A 20,138-nucleotide genomic window follows, 5' to 3' on the forward strand; every position below is an offset into this window, starting at 1 on the left:
TATACAAAGGCTGTTGATTTTTGTGCATTGATTTTATACCCTGCTACTTTGCCAAAATCTTCTATGAGTTCCAATAGTCTCCTAGTAAAGTGGCAGTTTTTCTCTCTTAGTACCTGGGCTATATCTCGCCATTCCCTCCTAGCTTGTAGGGTTTCTGATGAGAAGTCAGCTGTGAGTCTGATTGGAGATCCTCTGAGAGTAATCTTACTTTTCTATCTTGCACATTTTAGGATCTTTTCTTTATGTTTCACTGTGGAGCGTTTAATTACAACATGTCCTGGTGAGGATCTCTTTTGGTCATGTTTATTAGGGGTTCTGTGAGCTTCCTGTACTAGGATTTCTCTGTCCTTCTCCAAACCTGGGAAATTTTCTGATAATATCTCACTAAAAAGGCCTTCTAATCCTTTCTCCCTCTCCATGCCTTCAGGAACTCCTAGGACCCAAATGTTGGTTTTTTTAATAGTATCCTGAAGATTCCTGACAATATTTTTTAGATTTCTAATTTCCTCTTCTTTTCTTTGGTCTGACTGTATCCTTTCCTGTTCTCTGTCTTCTAAGTCTTCTATTCTCTCTTCTGCTTCACCCATTCTGTTTGTAAGGCTCTCTAACGTGTTTTTCATTTGATCTATTGAATTCTTCACTTCATTATGATTTCTCATCACTATCACAGTTTCCTGTTGTACTAGTTGTTTCATTTCATTTTGATTCCTCCTTAATATTTCATTTTCATGAGAGAGATTTTCTATCCTGTCCAGTAAGGATTTCTGTAGTTCAAGAATTTGTTTTTGAGAACTTCTTAATGTTCTTATCAATTTTTTGAGATCTGCTTCTTGCATTTCTTCTATCTCATCATCTTCATAATCTTGAATTGGGGTGTCTTTTTCATTTGGGGGCGTCATAGTGACTTCCTTGTTTTTATTGCTTCGGTTTTTGCATTTGTTATTTGGCATATTGGAGATATTTGGTTTCTTCACTGTGGTGATTTTTCTTTTTATACTGTGACTCTAGATTAAGTGGACTGTCTGTTTTGGATGGAGCCTTAGAGGCTTGAGATGGGTGTGGCCTGAGAGCTCTGTTTGGTGTGCCAAAGGTGACACTCCCAGGTCAGGCGTGGTAGATCTCTCTCTCTCTCTTTCTTTCTTTTTTTGATTCAAAAGGGAAGTAATTCTGCACAGCTGAACGAAGTTGGAGGTAGTTATCAGGCAAATGATATACCCACAGGAGCCAGAGATTGGAAGCTCTTTCCCAAGGACCACACAGGGAATCTGTTCTGCCCTCAGAGTGGGCTCAAATTCTCCTTCAGTCTCCCACTGGGTTGCGAAAGTTATGGAATTGTAGTGTCTCTGGAAAGTACTCACGTGAATTCCATGAGTTCTGTCCCCCACCGTCTCTTTTTTCACAATCTCAGTTCAGTAGCACCACAAATTTACTAGGTCCTAATCTCCTGTTAATTCACCCTGCCCAGAGTCAGGTTTTTCTGCTAGGCTCAGGGCTGGTGCAGACCTGAGGTTGCTCTGCTTATGACGACGTATGTCCAAGATGGCGCCTGCTCTTTGTCTTGCTCGCCTTTGTGAGGTGAGCGGAGAGAGAGAAACCTGTGTCCGTATCAGTGACTTCTCTCTCTCTCTCTCTCTCTCTCTCTCTTCTAGTTAGCCTGGTGAACTTTTCCCCCCTGGGTCATTCCCTCTAGTCTCCTCTTTCCGCTTGCCTGCCGGTGTCTCGGGCTATTGAGGTTCGGCTCACCTCGCGTTCCAGTGCTGGTGTGTTGAGTCTGCCGCTGGTGTCCCGAACTGTGGGCTCCCACGCTCTCCACGCAGGTCCACTGTGAATTACTCTTTCTGGAACAGTTTCTTCTGCTGTTTCTTCCCCTACTCTTCCTTGAACCTGCAGTATCTCCACTTTTATTAAACTGTCTCTCCTTGGACTATCAGTGTGCTCCCTTCCTATTCCGCCATCTTGCCCCTCCCTTCTTTGTTTAATGACATAAAGTAATGGTGTGTTTTATATTTGAGAGTTTCAAATGCAATGAAATAAAACATAAAAGAGAAACTCAGTACTTTCCTTTCTTGCATTATAATTTCTTCAAACACTCATTAAATACGCATTTACTTAACCAGTAGCAGTACATGAACTCTTTTTTTTTTTTTAATGATGTTGTGGTTCAAGGTAAAACAGGTTTATTCTTCACAGAATGCACTTGAATCCAAAATAGGTAAGGATAAGGTAGTGGTAGTGATAGTGATAACAAGACAGTCACAGAGGATGATGATTTTGCTTTGATAAAAATTTAGTAATGGTGTGGATTTCCAAGGTAGAGAATAAAAAAGAAAGCAGTTTTTATTAGAAATCTGATGAGTTTTAGGAATCTATCAAGCATGAAGTGTTGATGTGAGCGATTAGACCTAAAGAAAGTGTCTTGGAATAGTCATACTGATCTGTATGTTACTGGCAGAAAACTAAATTGCTCAGAATAAATATCAGAAATAATATATTATATTTTTGTTAAGTAATTATGCAAAAATGACTGAAGAATAATTTCATCTGTTGAAGATTTTTGAGGAAGATTTGTTTTATGTGTTACACATTAAGGTTTTTTTTGTTTTGTTTTGTTTTGTTTTTGACAGGCAGAGTGGACAGTGAGAGAGAGAGAAAGAGAGAAAGGTCTTCCTTTTGCTGTTGCTTCACCCTCCAATGGCCGCCGTGGCCGGCGCGCTGCAGCCAGCGCACCACGCTGATCCGATGGCAAGAGCTAGGTACTTATCCTGGTCTCCCATGAGGTGCAGGGTCCAAGCACTTGGGCCATCCTCCACTGCACTCCCTGGCCATAGCAGAGAGCTGGCCTGGAAGAGGGGCAACCGGGACAGAATCTGGCGCCCCGACGGGGACTAGAACCCGGTATGCTGATGCCGCAAGGTGGAGGATTGGCCTAGTGAGCTGCAGCGCCGGCCTAAACATTAAGTTTTGTATCAAGTTCTGTGAAATTAAATTCTTCCAAGAATTTACCATAACAAAAATTTCCGTGATCTGTTGAACTATTACATTTGCTTTGATTGGATAGTATGGATATGGAATATGTTATACTGTTTTTCCTTTTGGCTATTGGGAAATTTGGAACTAAAGGTCATACCTTTTGACCCCAGATTCTGGGTGGAATGGTCTCCATCCTTTATTGCTATCTATTTTCTGGTTTTTATTTTTTATTTTTCTTATGTCTTAAAATGAATTTTGATTATTTTTGAAAGGAACATGACTCAATATTTTAGAATTCATTTTATTTTGTACTGAAAAATTAATTTGCTTTTTCTACTGTACTGAAGTAGGGTCTCAGGCATGAGTTAGAAGTTAATATTAACATGTGGAAAAGAAGATTTGCATTGTTGGTCTCCCTTTGCATGATTGGTGACAGCATTTCTTTATTCAAACTATTTTAGGAATTGAGCTCATATCATTAATGATTCAGGTGCACTAATCAAATAATAAACCCCGAATCCACATTGATTTCGATCTGTCTTCATGACACTAGGGAAAATAATCAGTGTTTGCTGAAGAAATGAGGGAAATTGGAGAGGAAATAAATGTTATTTTTAAACCTTTTTAGAATACATTACATAGCAAGGAAAAATTGACAGCTATTTTAAAGGTTATTGACAGCATCTCCTAAAAACTCACATTCTTTATTATTGATGGCAATTATGCCATAACACATTTAGATCTTTTAGTATAAAAATAATATGTTTTGATTATTTTAAGAATATTACTTATATATTACCTATCAGTGCTTAGCAAGAATTAGAAATATCTAAATTTCTTATAGAGCTCTCCTGGAGCATGCCCTAGGTGGCTGTAATAAACAATGGAACAGCTGACTTTAACAAAACTGATAGAAACAGAAGATAACCTAATTATGGTAAAAGTCATAGCCACAATCTTGAAGAACTTCCAAGGTACAAAGCACTGTGAAAACAGTCTTATACGCAGTGCTCTGCTATATCCTAGCACCTGAATCTTTATCTCTGGTTTTCAGAGGAGTTAGCTGAGTCTTGGAAAAGACAGTCAGCCTTTCTAAGTGATAGCATTTAAGCATAAGTTTTAATAACTGTGTTGTATTGACCCAAAATTCATCCTGATGTCTCCTTTTTCATTGTTCTCTAATGTAATTCATTTCGTCTATTTTATATATTAAATATTTATTAAGCCTACTTTTATGTCCTGTTTGTTATTCATCCCTAGGTCAGATTGTCTTTGTTTTATTTCTGGTTTATTGCAAAAGTCAAATATTGGTTATTTCTGACTTTGCAGAGTGAAGAAGACACCAGCTTCTATCTTCAATGGGCAATCATAAAACTGTAGAAACTAATCTCATAATGTCAATTTTGCTCATATACATTACATTTTTTGTGGCATTTTAAGATTTGACTGTTGTTCACAGCCCTTGTGAGGAACACTGGTTTCTCTACTTAGTACTTGTTGAATTGTTTATTTAGTGGAGGGTTAATTTAGTGATTATAAAATAAACTGAAAGTGTGTCATGTAAAAATTAAAAGACAAATAAGAATGGAAGGAGAAGGGATGGTGGGAGTGTGGGCAGGGGGGAGGATAGGGAGGGAAATATCTTTATGCTCTTAAATCTCTATATATGAAATACATGCCATTTGTCCACCTTATATATATTTAAAAATTCAAAAACACTCTGAAAACTATTTTTAAAAACCCAACCCAGGGCCGGCGCTGTGGCGCAGCAGGTTTAGACCCTGGCCTGAAGCGCTGGTATCCCACATGGCCACCAGTTTGAGACCTGGCTGCTCTACTTCCAATCCAGCTCTTTGCTATGGCTTGGGAAAACAGTAGAAGATGGCCCAAGTCCTTGGGCCTCTGCACCCATGCGGGAGACCCAGAGAAGCTCCTGGCTCCTGGCTTCCAATTAGCACAGCTCTGGCTGTTGTGGCTAATTGTGGAGTGAACCATCATATGGAGGACCCCCCCCCTCTCTTTCTGCCTCTCCTCTCTCTGTGTAACTCTGACTTTCAAATAAATCAACCAATCTTTATATTGAAAAAACCCAACCATTTTAGATCGCTGGAGATTGGCCAATGATTTGTTATAAACTGAGAAACACTTATTAGTGAAAACTACTAACTCTTCACTAAGGAGAGTTCAATAAGAATCCAAGGTACTCCTAATTGTACCTATATTCATTTTTATAAAATAAATAGCAAAATGATAGAAGTAAACCCAAACATCCAAATGAATACATGAAACTTGAATAGGCTAAACACCTAAATCAAATGTGGTCATTGTCACACTGCAATAAGAGTACTATCCAACTAATCTCTACCTAAAAGAGACATACAAAAGATTCAAATATCAACTAACTTGAAAATAAAAGGATAGGAAAAAGCACACCATTTACACAGTAGCCATAATGGATTGAGAATAATCACATTAATGTAGTTTAAGATAAGAAATATTACTAGAAACAAAGACTTTCATAGCATATTAATAGGAACACTTTTTTGGAAGATAATGACAGCTATACATACACGTGCATACCTAACCAAAGAACCACAAATATGTAAAACAAAAATTAACATAGTGAAAAGAGGTATATAGAATTGAACAGCACTAGTTGGAACTTCTGTACTCTTAAAAGCTGGGACATATACTAGCAGAAAATCTGCAAGGATGCAGAAGACTTAAATGTTGGTTAACCAACACTGACAGAACACTCCAACAAATAGTTGAAAACTTATTTTTCAAATGCAGACACTGAATTCTTAGACAATATGTTACGGGTATTACCACAGAAAAAGCCTAGGAATAATACCAATTATGTAGGAATATGTACCCCTAGATTCTACATTATACCTGGTAAACATACTTAGTGAAGTAAGCCAGTCCACAAATACCACATGTTCTGCCTGACCTGTGGTAATTAATACAGCACCTAAAAGGCAGTCTGTAGAAGTAAAGTTGACACTTTCAAAAGCAATGACTTGAACAGCCCTTGTCATGACATTTGAGGAACAGGTTTTTTTTTTTTTTTTAATACTTCATTGAACTCTTTTCTTAACATAGAGTTAAACACGTGTGTATAAAGTCGATTAAAAATAGATCTTAGGTAAAAATAAGAATGAAAATAAGAGGGAGAAGGAAGAGGAGTTGGGCACATGAGTGGGAGGGCGGGCATTGTTGGAAGAATCACCATGTTCCTAAAGTTGTAATTATGAAGTATATGAAGTTTGTATCTGTAAAGCTATATAGTTCCTCATATATTCCTACAGAATTTCTTCTAAGGGTACAGTTTAAAAACTTGCCATGGACCCCAAATCCCCTTAAGCTGGGTGGTAAAATACCATCTTAAGTATTAAAGTGATCAGATGGATAGGATTAAGGGTCTGCTAATAACAATAGATAGAATTAAAAAGGAGTGAATGCTCCAACATGGGAAGCAGTCCACACAGCAGACTCATAGATTGGAATCTCTTTAAATAGCACCAAGATCCCAGAATCAGCCTTTAAGGCATTCTGGTATGGCTGGAAAGCCCATGAGAGCATTTCAGGCATGGAAAGCCAATACACTGTGGCAAAAAATGTCCTACATTAAGGAGCTCTGTGGGTGAGACCCCAGCAGAAAGTGGTCATTAAAGAAGAAGGTACTTTTCTCTGAAGGCCTTGTCTCTGGCCTTATCTAAATACTGACAGAGTTGTGGATTCAAAAGGCTTCCATAGCCTAGGCAGCTCATGTCAAGAGCCTCAGGTGATCACTTATGTCATGCATAAGAGTTTTAATTTTTAAATTAGCAACAAGAGTCACTGTGCACCAACTTCCCATGCAGGACATCTGTCCTCAGGGGTTGTTTTATAACTATGTCTAAGTGCTTGCAAAAGATGTATCATTTTGGGGTGCTTCTTTAAAGTTAATTAAGTTTCTAAAAAAAGAGAGAAGTGAAATTAACTTCAAGATACACTGACTTTGAACTGCCCTTGTCCCTACTGTTGAGGAACAGTTTTTGTTTTGTTTTGTTTTGCTTTTTGTGTTATGGTTGTTTTTCTGTGCAAATTGTTGAACTCTTTAATTAGTATAGAGTTGGTCTTCTGTGTATACTGTTAATCAAAAATGGATCTTAGTGGAGAATGGGACCAGGAATGGGAGAGGGAGGAGAAGTGGGAGTGTGGTTGAGAGAGTGGGTATGGTGAGAATCATCATTATATTCCTAAAGTTGTACTTATGAAATGCATAATGTCTGTATTCCTTAAATAAAAGTTTTCTTTGGGAGGGAAAGAAATAAATTTAAAGAAGACCAAATCAAGACAACACTGAAAAATCCTACAAAACAATTCAGTGCCTTTATGACTATATGGGCATTATAATCTGTCCACCACATATGGATTTTTCTTGAAACTATTTCAACTTTCTCTAACCTTCTTTGTTCTATAAGTTATTTTTGCTTTTGCAAATTTTCCCATACATTTTCTCCTCCTGCGAATTTTTAGTATTTTCATTATTATGCCTCCCTAAATTCTAGTTGATTTTATTCTCTTTTTGTGCAAAATTCAGGATCTGTTTTGCTGCATTTATTTCAGATTTACTTTCTGCCCTTCTCTCCTTGCTTTTAAAATTTATGTTTTCTTAAAGACTGCACATGATATGGCCATTTTTTTCCTAAAGACAAATTTCAAACTAACTATGAGGACATTATCAAATCATACTGAACTGACCTATTGGCCATTTTGTTCAGTGATAATCTTCCTTACATTTCCATTATAAAGATTACTTTGTTTAAGTGGGACCTTCTTGGTGGATAGACTGTGCTTAATTCTAATCCTGACATCGAAGAACATCATAAACCTTGGCCTCCACAAAGCTTCCTCTCCCCATTTAATTAGATATTTGATTTTATCCCTATTCCTTACTCTTATTTTTCTTTTCAAAAGCAATGACTATACTGGATTTGATATCATTGAATTATTATCTTTCAAAGTATGCAGTTTTCATGTGTATTTTCTTTTAAATTATTTAAATGGTGTTGTTAAAAAAATGCCTCATCCTGTTTGTTATTTTCACTTCACAATATTTTTAGTGGCTTTCCCTGCTGTTGGATCTGGATCTACTTTGCTGTTTCTAGTTGTCAGATAGTGTACCATAGAGTCTACCCTAAATATTGTTACTGATCTTCCCTCCACTCACTGCAATAACAGGCTACTTATCTTACTATGGAAATGTTGTTTGTTCACATAGAAAATAATGGCTCTTGGCAGAGTACGGCAGGAGGCCCATTATGATTGTGTCCAAAACAAGACCTGGCTCTGTGGTACTTCTGGGTTTCCGCCTGTGAATATGTCACACTTCCAACTTGGAAAGAGTTATCTGCTTTTTATTTTTAGCTCTGTTTCCCACTAAAAATGAAATACCTCAGTATTTTTCCCTTTATCTTCAAATGAAATGTGCAGTGGATCATTCTTCCGTGTACTTATCTGAACAGAGTTCTCCAAATCCGCATTTTCCTCCTTAGTTTGTTCATTAAATATTGGTTTTCAAAAAATGTGTAGCTCCTATGCAATTTAAACAGTAAATTCTAGGAAAATTAGTGGCTCTCTTGTGCATTTCATAAGGAAGAGATAAGGAAAGTAATTTCCTCCACAAATAGGTAAGTCAAATGTCATAAAAATTTAGAAAAAAAATATTCATCAAAGGACACTGCCAACATTGGGAAATGACAGCTGGCAGAATGGGAGAAAACATTTGCAAGGCATGTATCTAATAAGGGATTAACATCTAGAATGTGTAAAGAACCCTCATAAACCAGCAACAAAAAATCAAATGACCAAAAATGCTCCAAGTTCTTAACACACAAATGAAAAGATGTTCAACATCATAGTAATTAGACAAAGTGCAAATGAAAACCATGCATTACTGCTTCACATACTTCAGGAAAGCTTTTTTTTTAAAAAAAAAATAGAAATAACAGATGGTTTTGAGGATGTGGAAGATTTAGAATCATTGTGCAGTGTCGGTAGGGATGTAAAATGGTGTAGCCCCTGTGGAAATTGGAACGGTGATTCCTTAAAAAATGAAACAAACTGCCCTTTTCTCTTCCGGTATATATCCAAAAGAATTGAAAGTAGGGATGCGAACAGATATTTGTTTACATTGCTTGTAGCAGCATTATTGAAAACAACCAAAAGTGGAAGCAACTCGAGAGCCCATCAACAGATAAACAGATAAATAAGATGCAATATTTACATATCATGGAATGTTATTCAGCCTCAAAAAGGAAGTAACTTCTGACTTATGTTAAAACATGGATCAACTTTGAAGATGTGCTGGATGAACTGAGTCCCAAAAGGACGAATAGTATATGATCCCCCTATAAGAGGTATACACAGTAGTCAAATTCATAAAATCAGAAACAAAACGAATGATTTCCAGGTAATCAGGGGAGAAGAGAATGGGGAATTAGTGTTCTATGGCTACATGCTTTCAACTGGGGGAGAGGAAATGTTCTGGAGATGGGTGGTGCTAGTCATTGCATGGCAATGTGAATATACCAAATTCTACGGAGGCATACACTTAAAATGGTAAAAATGTAAATTTTATATTAAGTACAGTTTACTACAATTTAAAAAGTGCAATTCATCTAAAATTCTGGATTTTAAAACAACTCAGGCTGCTTACATTTTTAGCAGGGGTCTTAGAAGAGGTCAGTGATAAGCTTTTATCTTTATTTTTCATGATCTCAAAGCACAGCATTTTATGCAGTTTAAATAAAAATAAACCTGTTAAATTTATGTTGACAAAAATTCATAATGATGAACTGCAGCTTCAAAGAAGTTCTAGCTTTGACATATGCTAATAATTTAATTTAAAAATCACTTTTGACTCTATAAAGCAGAATCAAGGTAATATTAATGATAATAAAACAACAGAACATTACATATTTGTGTCATTTTATTAATTTGACAAAATTATATTGTATACATTAATTGATTCAGTGATTTTGTGTGCATCAATGATTTCGTATGCCCACTGGAATGCTTCCATTCCCTGGAACAATGTCTGATATAAAGCAGAAATCAAAATTATAAAAATCTAAGAGATATTTTTGACTTATTTTGGAAGTGAAGAATTAAACAAAGAAATATAATCAGTGACTTATGAATTATGCAGATAAGTAGTAGTAATTTAAAAATCCAGTAGATAATTTTAATTCCAATTATGTGGCTATCTCAGATGAATATTTGGATATTTTCTATTGTTTTACCATTCTAAACCACTGAATATATTGCGTATTAAAATATTTGAGGAGAAATAAAATTTTGGGGTAGTGTGACTAAATGGTATTATTCATCTTCATACAACAGTAAATTGAAGATGGCAGAGAAATTGCATTACTCTGTCCTTTTATAGAGAAGTTTACAGCAACAGTAGTTGATTGCTGCTCTTTTCTCTCTGATTTACTTATCTTGCTATATTGGCAAATTTAACCATGCTTGTAGATATGAACATAATGTTAATTACCAACTCCTTTAAATATCACCAAAAAATTCAACTGGCTAAACAAAGTTAAATTTTTTAGTTCTATTTTAGTAGGAATGATATATTCCTAAAAGAGTCTCAATGATAGCTGAAAGAATAGTGCAAAGAAAAGACAGTTACAAAGTTACAGCTCTTATTCAAGTAGTTAAATATTTCTAGGCAGAAAATTGATTAAGATTCAGCCAATTTTGTGTCATAACATATTAGGGGTGGATAACAGCGAGATGAGAGTATTGACTGACTTTTGATACGTAAATTGTTGTTTCATATGCAAGCTGTTGACAGAAACATTATTTTTCAGAAGGAGAACTGTTTATCCAGATGAGCAAACTATTTTTCCTAGGCTAATTGGGTGCAGGAGTTTTCTGAAGCAATTTCATTATTATTAATCAACAGGCTTCTATTCCTAGGAAAGACTTTCCCAGAAAATATAGTTAAGTCCTAGTTGTCATAGGTGGCCTCAGACTTTGTCCTAAAACTCTGAATGAATATAGTCTTGATTCCTATTTCATACCCAAACCCTCCCAGGATTTTTTGTTGTTGTTTTGTTTTGTTTTTTTAGCCTGTGTTGAGGAAGTGATCAAAATATTCTTGGACCACTGATTAAGGTGCAGTGATTATGTAACAACTGTTTGGTGATGGTGATTGCAATCTTAAAAATATGCATAGTTTCCCATTGTTCCCCTTGGGTGATTATTTTTTAGAGTTATTTGAAGAATCAGGAGCAGTGCAATGACATTTAAGCCTCTAGCAATCACTATTGAGGAGTATGTGTAAATACTAAGAGGATGTGTATAACCAGAGTTTGTAGTCTATTTCTAATCCAGAAGCTCCGAGTATATCAAATCAAGAGAACAAAATCCATTTGTAATTTGGAGAAGTTCAGAAAAATAACTATTTAGATAGAGTTGTATTAGTTAGGGCTCTTCAGAAAAATAGACCAATCAGATGAACATATTACAGAGACAAAATATCTTTTCTTAAGGATTGGCTTAGATGGTTATGGAGGCTGACAAGTCCCCAGATCCAGAAAATGTGATGGTAAAGAGAAGCACTAAAGAACCAACAGCAGCGCAGATCTAGTGCAAGCCTGAACTGGACTCAAATACTCTGATAAGGGATTGTGGGCATCTAGCCACTAGATTAATTCCATGTCTCTCCATTGTAATTCTTGATTATCTTTGGTTCATTTATTCCATTTGGAGAGATAAGCACTGAGATTTGATTTATAGGGCAAAACCATGCAAGATACTGGAATCTGGCTCAGAGGGGTTGTCAATTTACCTTGATATAAACTCTTAAGTCTCTACCAGTTAGATGTGGGGATACATGCTGTTGCATTGTAAGTTGGACCCCTCAACTTAATTGCTATATTGGAGGGACTAACTGGAGACTAAGGAATCTGTCTTTCTTTGTAGATGGCACACTTTGAGAAGAGATCTCTTTCAAACAATATTATCTATAACAAGACAAGACTGAAGAAAGTTCCTACAAGATATTGATATGTTTGTCCTATGAAGTCACCATTGTGGATAATCTGCTCTCACTTTATGAACTACTGAGGTTTGCTTGACAGATGGATTCACTGCTTACCATCTATTCTCTTTGCTTTGAACCTCCTCACATAGATTGACCACAAAAGGTAATGACAATAGGCAGAGACAACCAATGTTGTTATGAACAACTAAACAGATGTCTACCAAAAACAAATATTTTAAAACTTAAGAAGTTAATCAAAAAATTTCTAAAGGTGGTTCTTCATTTCAGAGAAAAAATAAAGTCTAAATGTAGGAGCTCAAAGAAAATAAATAACAGCTCAGGTCCAACTCAAGGCTTGAGTGGGAATTTTACAGTCTTAAGAGAAGAGCCAAAGGTCTTTAGCTGTAATGACAATAATGGTAAAGCCAGTAGGGTTTCAACCATATCTCAGTGACATTTCCAAGACTGTCAACTGCTGACTCCTAAAGTGAAAACAAAAACATGTCAATATCACATATCAGGCTAATTTTATTGGATGCAATGCAGAAAGAAAGGGCACTATATTGACAGATTCTCACTAATTTCTCAAAAGTGACACATCAGAAACTAGTGTTTAAACACCTTTGGGTCTATTCTAAGAATTTGTGATGGGATTGATGAAGAAGAGAACTGATTAGGATTGGACAGAAAATTTGTGAAATAATAATTCAGGATTGGTAGGCAGACTGAGTTGAAGGTCCTGAGTCCAGCCTTAATAAGCTTTTGTGACATTAATAAGTTGTTTGCCTAGGTGAACAATACACTTTCCCACTAGGAGAGATGTTGCCTGGATGTGTAAACTTTTTTTCAGATGACTGGTTTCCAGGAATTTCTTGAAACAAAGAAGGAAGGTATTTATTTAATAGCTGAAAAATTCCTTTTTTCTGCTAATATGTCCACAATGGAGTTTGAGAATAGAACTGAGTCATGCACTCAATCTGTCTGAAATTCAGCAGGGATTTCAGAAGACGCAAAGTATTAATGACTGATAGAGTGTTTAATGTATGACAGTCTTCCATAATGAACACGTATTGTAGTTCCATGTCCTCTTTAATTCTTTCCATCAGTCAAGAGGTACTTTATATACATTAAAATTATTAACTCTATAAATGTTAATTTTATGATTGATCAGAAATAAATGGGATGAAAGTAGAAAACAGGAGGGACAAAGAATTGCCTGAATGCAAGAATTGTAAGCATTTAAAAATACTAATTTAGATTGCTCAGAACAATAAGCCAGAAATCGGACTGTAACATATTTCCTCAGGCCCAGAGCCCCAGGGAAAATAATCTATAGTGGTGTTCTAGGTGTTAGTCCGGCTTGCTCTTACGGAATCTCCAGGACTCCTGACATCTAACCCAGTAAGCTTTTTATGTTTGTCTGTGAGCCAAGTGCTCTCGGTTATTAAGCAGTATAATCTGCTCTTATAGATCCTGTTGGTGGGGCCTGCTGGTCAGGCTGTCTATTGCCTTTGTGGTTGATGTCCAACATGAGCGCCAACGCCAGCGGTATGCTCCGGGTCCTCTCCCTGAGCCATCAGCAGTGTGTCTTCTCATTGTTAGTGCCATGGCAGGTTGCAGTACTGATGTGCAAGGTCTTCAGTCTTCTTGCTTTTGTGTTTGTGTTACTCTCATGGTGCCCAAGTATTCTATTTATTGGTTCAAAGCCGTTATTTTAGCTTTCAGTCTGTGTAGGTTTTAAATTCTGTGGTGATCATGGCTGGGGTAAATTTAAGTATGATCATAATTTCCTCTTTTCTTTGATGACTGCAGGCTTATTACCTGGCCATACTTGCTGCCTTATTTTCCTTTAAAGAACTGTTGCTTTTTTTCCAAAATTATCTTGAGCCTGGCAAGCAGATGGACACTTGATGGTGTGCTCCACCTGTCCTCAACCATGCTACAATTTACATGAAATCCCAGGAATAATCCATGGCTTAAACAGGGATTTAAGTATCCTTTTAAAGTCAGAGGGTGCTGGGAGGGTTGCCTGGAAAGAGGTTCATTCATGAAATTTCAGAGGTGGGACATGGAGGGAAAAGCTATGAAGTAAGGTGTTGCCAGGAGTCACTGGCAATAGCAACTGAAGGAATGCAATGCCAGCAAGCAGACACTATTTCCTCAGAGTTCAGGGTCTAAGGGAAGAGGAGAGTGGGAGTGTGTGAAAGGGAAATTGGGCTTCTGGATATTAAATTTCCTCCAAAATATGGCATCAATGAGAAGCTGGGGGCTGGTTTGTGGCACAGCAAGCTACTCACTCCTACACTGGAGCACTGGCTATGCTGCGCTTCCCATCCAGCTTCCTGCTAATACACCAGGGAGGTGTTAGATGATGGGCCAAGTACTTAAGTTCCTGCCACCCAGGTGGAAGACCCAGACGGAATTCCTAGCTCTGGGCTTTGACTTAGCTCAGCCCTTGCTTCTGTGAGCATTTTGAGGAATTAATTAGCATATGGAAGGCCCCCCTATTTTTGTCTCTCCTTGTCTCCTTCTTTCTCTGTCACTCTGCCTTTCAAAATAAACATTCAAGCAAGCAAGCAAGCTGAGTAGCTGTAGGACTTTGAGAAAATGACAGTGTTTCCTTGCATTTATTAATGTTCACTTTTTAAAATTAAGGGATTTGAAAAATTTGAAAAATTAAGTGCTTTGATTCCTTTCTGTTAAACTCTACACCAAGGCCTTTATATGGTTTAAAATAGAAAATTTTTCTATTTCGATAAACCAGTTTTCTTTTCTGGTACTTTATTTGGTAGACCAGATATACAGTCATTTGGATGATATATAAAGAAACGATATGCTAAAATTAAAGGCTGTGTTTCATTTTCTATGGCTTAAGATTTAAAGACCAAATCACCTTTAATATTCTTGTGCTATAGTGAGAAAAACATCGGAGGAGACGAGCTGCTTGGAGAGGTACTGAAGATATTTCATTAAGGTATTAGAGGAGACAGGGGTATTTGAGATAAAAAACAGCTCAGATTTATATTAGCTATATTTTGTAGAAATGATACCTATATATTTTGGAGAATGAAAATTGAATTCAGGTCCTCTTAGAGCAAGGTGAGAGGAATCTGCAGCAGACCATGTCACTGGTAACACTGCCTGGGGGAAAACATTGCAGACTACACTGCTTTGAGTATGGCTTGGAGTGCTGCTGGATGAAAGGGTCTGTTAGGAAACTGGCACAGTTTTAGCCAGGTGGCCACATGGCCCAGCTACCTGAGCCAGGCTCCAACCCCATCCTAATGGGATTTACCGCTCCTGCTTCCCTGCCCGCCCTCGGGCAAAGTTTTAAAAGGGCCTGTTCCTGAACACGTGCTCTCTTGGCCCTTCTCTCTTGTGCTCTCTTGGTTGCTCTCTCTAGCCTCCTCCTTTGGTCTCTTGGCTCTCTCGGCTCCTCTCATCTCTCTTCACTCCTTGCTAGCTCCTCTCCTCTCTGTTTCTTTCTTATACTCTCTTTCTCCCTCTTTTTCCTTCACCGCCCCTTCACTCCGGTCTGTTGGATGTTCCCCAATAACCCCTTTCCCTTATTCCGGTGTTCGGTGTGTTTCGTGACAGCCTAACATTAATATATAACAGGGTGCCCACCTAACGCCATGAAAGAACAGCACCTCATTATCTGCCATACCTCCTAGAAGTTCACCAGGTGACTAGCAGGGGAAACATTATCTTAACAAGGCACATAGAGGCAGTTGTGACTATCTATCATGTGCATAGGACTAGGGGGTGTTATTAGAAGTGTAAATCTGTGGTCCCCGCTGACAGAGTCTGGTCTGGAGGGTTGGTAGGAGGGGTGGTGAAACGTAGGCCTGTGAAGTGCTCCCCTCTCCACGCTCTATCACAGGCACCTGGAATTGAGCTGCCAATATGGAGCACTGACAGGCACCAGACTCGGAAAACACATTTGCTATTTCTGTGGATGGGGCAGGCTTGCAGACTGAGAGTGGATCAACTGCTCCCTGTAACTGTGTGGTACCTGAGCTCTGAGACTGTGGAAGTTCTGTGGCTGTGGGATAGGGTATTGGGTGTGGCTGGATTTTTTTTGGCAGTCACTGTTTCTGGCTTCAGCAGCTCAGAGTTCCGAGTGCCTGGGGGCAGTTCATTGCAAAGAGTTCCATGCTCAGAGGACTGTGTGGATCCTTTGTGTGGTTCATGAACCTACATGATTGGGGTGTGTAGCCACTGTGGGCTCACCCCAGGCTTTGATTACCTTGTCAGAGAAGGTGAGACTGTGATCATGCCATTTGACATGATCATACCTTCCACTCTGCTGTCAACAGAGGAGATTTACTGCACCCAGCTTGGGTGTAACCCTAGACTCTTGCATCACACGTGAGCACTGAATGGAGAGCCCTGGCCCTACCCATCACATGCCTCTGGATATCATCTGAAGGAGCAGACACTTCATTAAACCACAGAAGCATATTTCAAAGGTATAAACAAAAGATGTACAAGTGTTTCCACATGTACCTAAAAGAAAAGTAGGAATACATGAAACATAAACAAGGAAGACAATATGATTCTCCAAAAGGAGCACAACACTGCAGCATTAGGAAGTAAAAATGAAGATATTGATGAAATGGAATTTAAAAAACGACCATAAGGTCACTCAAAAACCCAGAGAAGCAAATACCTGAGTTAAAGGAATCTCTAAATGACATGGATGAAAAATTTTGCAAAGAGATAGAGATATTTAAGAGAAATCAAATTGAAATATTAGAAATGAACAATCTGGAGCTGGTGCTGTGGTGTAAAGCCTCCACCTGCAGTGCTGACATCCTATATTGGCATTGGTTTGAGTCCCGGCTGCTCCTCTTCTGATCCAGCTCTCTGCTATGACCTGGGAAAGCAGCACAAGATGGCCCAAGACCTTGGGTGCCTGCACCCATGTGGGAGACCCAGAAGAAGCTCCTGGTTCCTGGCTTCAGATGAGTGCAGTTCCAATTGTTGTGGCCAGTTTGGGAGTGAACCAGTGGATGGAAGACTTCTCTCTCTCTCTCTCTCTCTCTCTCTCTCTCTGCCTCTTCTTTCTCTGTGAAACTCTTTCAAATAAATAAATAAATCTTTTAAAAGAAGAAATGAATTCAGTATGTCCAAGAAAATCTACATTGGAAAACCTTAATAACAGGTTTACAGAGGCAGAAGAAACAATATCCAAGTCAGAAGACAAATCTTTGGAAATATTTGGCAGACAAAAAAAAAAAAAAAAAGAGAGAGAGGTAGAAAAAATAGTGTTTTAGATTTAAGGGATAATATCAAATGGCCTAACACATGAGTCTTAGGCGTTTCTGAAAGTGTGGAAAGAAAGAATGGATTATAAGACCTATTCTGTGAAATAATGGCAGAAAATTTTGGGGACTTGGAGAAAGATAGGGATATCCAAGTACAGAAAACACATAGAACTTCTAATAGACACAATCCAAAAAAGATCTTTACCACCACACACTGTAGTCAAATTTTCAAAAGCACAACATAAAGATCCTAAAATCAAAGGATCTCCAGTTAAAATCATAGCTGACTTCTCATCAGAAACCCTACATGCTGGGAAAGAATGTTGAGATTAGTCCAAGCCTTCATAGAAAAAAAAATTGTCAACAGAGAATACTGTACCCTGGAAAGCCCTCACTTATGAATGAAGGTGAAATAAAGGCCTTATATAACAAACAGAAATTTAAATAATTTATCACCACTCATCCAGCCTTAAAAAAGGTGCTTAAGGATGTGCTACACACAGAAACACAGAAACATGGTCATCACTATAAAGAATGTGAAGTCAGAAAATCTCCTAATAAAAGTACAAAGGAAATTCAAAGCAAGCAATAGGAATATTTATGATGGCAGTCCCAAGTCAGCACTTATCATTAAAAACCTTGAATGTAAATGTCCTAAATTCTTTCTTTATAAAATACAGACTAAATGGATGAAAAAAAACCCCAATAAATTCCCTCTTTATAAAATGCAGACTGAATGGATGAAAAAAACAAGACCCATATGTTTACTAGCCACAAGAAGCACATCTCACCAAAAAGATACACACAGATGAAAAGTGAAAGTATGCAAAAAGGTATTCCATGATAACAGAAAGCAAGAACATGCAGGACTAGGCATCCTAATGTCAGACTCTAACACAAAAACTGTTAAAAGAGACAAAGCCTGTCAAAAAAAATGAGACAAAGAGGACATTATGTAATGATTAAGAGATCAATATAACAAGAAGGTGTGACTATAGTAAATGTGTATACACCAAATGCCAGGGCACATGGCTGCTTAAAACAAATGTTAATGGATCTGAAGGAGAGATAGACTCCAGTACAATAATAGTGTTGGATTGCAACACCTCACTTTCATCAACAGACAGAATATCTTGACAAAATAATCTACAAAGAAACAACAGAGCTAATCTATGGTATGAACCAAATGGACCTAGTTGATAACTATAGAACATTTCATCCCACAGCTGCAGAATACACATTATTTTCAACATAAAAAATAATGTATAGAGCTTTCTGTAGGATAGACCATGTACAAGGCCATAATGCAATCTAAGAAAATTCAAATAAATTGAAATCATGCCATTTGTCTTTTCTGACCACAATGAGATGAGGCTGAAATTAACAACTTAAGAATCTCTAGAAAATATGCAAATGCATGGAGACTGAACAACATGCTGCTGAATGAAAAATGTGCCATAGAAGAAATCAAAAGGGAAATAAAAAAATTCCTAGAAATTAATGAAGATGACAACATAACATATCAAAACTTTTGTGATATAGCAAAAGCAGTGTTAAGCAGGAAGTTTATAGCTACTAGTGCCTGCATGAAAAAATTGTAAAGGCAACAAATAAATGAACTAAAAATACATTTCAATGACCTAGAAAAAGAACAAACCAAACCCCAAATTAGTAGTAGGAAAGAAATAATTAAAATTAGGGAAGAAATAAATAAAATTGAACCAAAAATTGTACTATAAAAGATCACTGAAATGAAGAGCAGTTTTTGTTTGGAAAAAAAAAAACAAAAACAAATATTGATACAACTTTGGGCTAACAAACCAATTAAATGAGGGAGAGGGTACAAATGATTGAAATCAGAGATGAAAAAATAGATGTTTCTATTGATAACACTGAAATAAAAAGAATCATCAGGAAAAAATACAAACTGCTACTTATTAACAAATTGGAAAAATCTACAAGAAATTCATACACTTATAGACATATAGAACTGATCAAAATAGAGTCATGAAGGCATAGAAAGCATAAGTAGATCAATAACCAAGATGGAGATTTAATTAGTAATAATCTTCCCAATGAAGAAAAGCCTAAGAGGATGGCTTCACTGCTGAATTCTCCTAAACTTTTAAAGAGTTAATCCCAATTGTTCTCAAAGGGTTCCAAACATTTGAAAGGGGGTAATCCTCTCAAACGCCTTCTATAAAGCCAGCATCATCTTTTTCAAAGTTTTTTAAAAGATATTTTCAAGATACTTTAAAAATCTATTTATTTATTTGAAAGTCAGAGTTACACAGAGAAAGGAGAGGCAATGACAGAGAGAGAGGTCTTCCAATCAAAATGAAATGAAGAATTCAATAGAACAAATGAAAAACACATTTGAGAGCCTTAAAAACAGAATCAGTGAGGTAGAAGAGAGAATATTGGACTTAGAAGACAGAGCACAGGAAAGTACACAGTCAAACCAAAGAAAAAAAGAAGAAATTAGAAATCTAAAAATATTGTTGCGAATCTACAGGATACTATTAAAAACCCAGCATTTGAGTTCTAGGAGTTCTGGAAGGCATGGAGAGAGAGAAAGAATTAGAAGGCCTTTTTAGTGAGATACTAGCAGAAAACTTCCTGGGTTTGGAGAAGCAAAGAGACATCCAAGTACAAAGCACATAGAACCCCCAATAAACATGACCAAAAGAGATCCTCCTGCAACAAATTGTAATCAAACTCACCACAGTGAAACATAAAAATTCTAAAATGTGCAAGAGAGAAACATCAGATTATTCTCAGAGGAGCTCCAATCAGACTAACAACAGACTTCTCATCAGAAACCCTACAGGCTAGGAGGGAATGGCGAGACA

General features: G+C 37.2%; 1 pseudogene; it reads left to right on the forward strand.

The window, feature by feature from the left end:
- The window catches only part of LOC100342976 (phosphatidylinositol N-acetylglucosaminyltransferase subunit C-like), a 147,404-nt pseudogene that overhangs the window by 90,827 nt on the left and 36,439 nt on the right, over positions 1-20,138 (forward strand).

Source organism: Oryctolagus cuniculus, chromosome 4, assembly GCF_051225735.1.
Source record: "Oryctolagus cuniculus isolate XC-2025 breed Fujian yellow rabbit chromosome 4, ASM5122573v1, whole genome shotgun sequence".
Lineage (NCBI taxonomy): Eukaryota > Metazoa > Chordata > Mammalia > Lagomorpha > Leporidae > Oryctolagus > Oryctolagus cuniculus.